The following is a 2,700-nucleotide window of genomic DNA, read 5'->3' on the forward strand; positions in this document are numbered from 1 at the left end:
ATCAGCGATCGCATTGCCCGCATTAAAGACGCTGTCGCTGCTGTCGCAGTCCGGACAATAGAGGCTGAATTGGGTCCTGGTTCCTCGGCTGATGGACCTGGGCAAGCTGTGCCTGCGGTAGCGGCTCCTGCGACGGCATCAACACTGGCTGGCAGCTTCTTGAATTGGTATCTTCATCGTATCTGGGAAACAGTCAAAGACAAAAAAGAGCAGAATAAACGTGCCGAATTTAAAGCCGCAGTGAATGTCATGAAGGTGCTTTACCAAGCGCCATGCCAGATCCCAGCACAGCCGACACACTTCGATAAAGCCGCGCATGACGCCTGGAAGCACGCAGTCTGGACCTTGGCCGTGTCGATAAATCGTACAGCGAATGAGCTTCTCCACAAATTCGACGGCAAAAAGCCGACATCCAAAGTATCGACTCTCCGAAAGCGATGGCGCGCGCTGCGGTCGTCACATCCGGCTGCGTACCAAGCGCTTGCAGCGCAGTACCTGGGGCTGGTCACTAATGGCTCCATCGTCGACTCCTGCACGCCTGTATCGCACCAATGAGCCGCTTCTGACCTTGCGTAGCTAGCCTGTGTATTCAAACACACCACAACACACGACACAACACAGATCAAGGTTGATCAGCTTGCCCACGGCTGGACTCGAACCAGCGGCCTGGAGGAGGTGCCTCCCGCTCTACCCCTGAGCTACGCGGGCGCGAAACAACGACGACAGGCAGCGGAACCTACCCGTGGACGCTTGAACTCTTGCTTGGGGTCTTGAATGCTGAATGGGGGGAAATGAATGGCACGTGCCTCTTAGCATACAAAATCAAGTCTAATTATCCCTATACACTCTCGTCCGGAATAAATAATGATATTGACGAGGAGGGCCTGTTTTTCCGGCATGCATCTGTGATTTTGTATGTGGGCCTTCCGGAATGGCTACCGGATTCTGCTAATTACTGTGTTTGGGTCACCTGTTGGATTTTGCCATTTGTAATCTCGCTTGTCTGATGCATAGTGTTAGCTTTTAGAAATCAGTATAGGTACAATCTCGTAAATTGTAGTGGACATGCTGCGAATGATGCTAGAGTATGGCATAAGAATATGGCAAGAAGCGCATTAAAAGCAGCACAATATTTCAATCTAATCTTTAATATTTGAAGGGAGCGCTGTTTGGATTCTACACAGTCTTGTGCCTGTAAAAAAATGTATCTTAGCATTCCGTTGTAGCATACCTCATGGAAGAACATGGTAGTGCTCCTCTCATGTATCATTTTCTTACATAGCGATCAGCTTCAAATGGCTTTAAGTATTAAATAGATGCTGGTAGTTAAATATTTGTAAAAATACGGTCGATGAGAAAAGATTTTTTTTAAGGCTCTGGCGCCACCATTTGGCAGACAAACATAAAAAGCGTAGAGGCCTATTGTACTGGCGAGATGAAATGCAACACCAAACATTGCCCCTTCACAACTTCTCACCCAATTACCCAATTTATATAAGCTTTTTTTTTTGGAAAGATAACGATTTCTTCTCTTAAGTAGTCATAATCATCCTTGAATATCTGCTCAAATGCACATGCTACACTTAATCGAAAAGTGCGTGTCTTTCGTTCAGCCCAAAAAATCGAGGCTTTGTTCTTGACATATGGCATCAGATGTTTTGGTCCTTACAAACTTTAGTATTACAATCAACAATGTCCTTTTTACTCATTTCTATGCACATTTGATCCTAGGAAGTGGGGCTGTCGGCGATGCGTTTAACACTGCATGCAGCAATCCCTACGCTGCTCCTGTAGCTAAAACCAACTTCTGCAGATGCGTTGCATTCCAAGCCGCATTCTGGCGTAAAGCTTGTCACTTGAGGCTTCTTTGTTTATTAAATATCGCAAGAAACGTTCTGTGTATGCATGATCAGCATCAATTTCCCGCAGACGTTTGAGCTTCCACCATTTTAATAAAAGACAAGAAAGTCGAACAATGTGTGTTTGTCGGTGATCTCTGTGCTACCCTGTTTCCATTGCGGGTCTGCCGGCATTAATCCGATAATTACGTTTGTATTTATGGGCAAAACAAAAAAATGGTGGTGCATTTCATCTCGCCAGTACAATATGTTAGGAATATGATAATCAAAACCACAAGAACATGACGAAATGTGACTTCGATTTTACCCAAATTTTTAAAAAGAAGCCCTCCGATGATTATGGGAGAGACCACGTGAAGCCTGTGGCCCCGTTTAGATGATGACGTTTAGTACGACACTCGGTACTTGATGCTGCCTGCTGAAAACTTGGTTGATCTCTTTCCTTCGCCAGGAATTTAGCGCCTTGTAGTTTCGGTTGCGTCGGCTTCTCCTGTAACCGTGCGAAGTTGCTGTTTAGCATTTGGCCCACCAGCTAAATCTGGGTGTCGAGCTGCGTAGGTGATGAATTGATAATTTTGTGTTTGTCCTTAGCCTTTAGGCCGGCAATCTCAGAGCGCACAGAGGTCCTGGGACTGTGATCACCGTGATCACTAGCGGACGACTGCACGCTGTCTTCTTTGTGCTCACTGGGCACTGGGCTGTGCCCTCCCACAGAGCCCGCAGGAGCATCATGAGTGCTCTCGGACTCGGCATCGTCCTCACTGCCCGAGTTGAACTCACGTTCTACGAACCGAGGGTTCGGACGATTGTCTGAAGACGAGGGCGACGGACTGCGGCGGAA

General features: G+C 47.1%; 1 non-coding gene across 1 annotated transcript; it reads right to left on the minus strand.

Annotated features, from left to right (window-relative positions):
• Positions 1–638: 638 nt before the first annotated feature.
• On the minus strand, positions 639–708 carry PITG_31740. Its single transcript has one exon. It is a non-coding gene; the product is annotated as a tRNA-Gly (tRNA).
• Between the last annotated feature and the right edge of the window lie 1,992 nt (positions 709–2,700).

This window comes from Phytophthora infestans, genomic scaffold (genome assembly GCF_000142945.1).
Source record: "Phytophthora infestans T30-4 supercont1.815 genomic scaffold, whole genome shotgun sequence".
Lineage (NCBI taxonomy): Eukaryota > Oomycota > Peronosporomycetes > Peronosporales > Peronosporaceae > Phytophthora > Phytophthora infestans.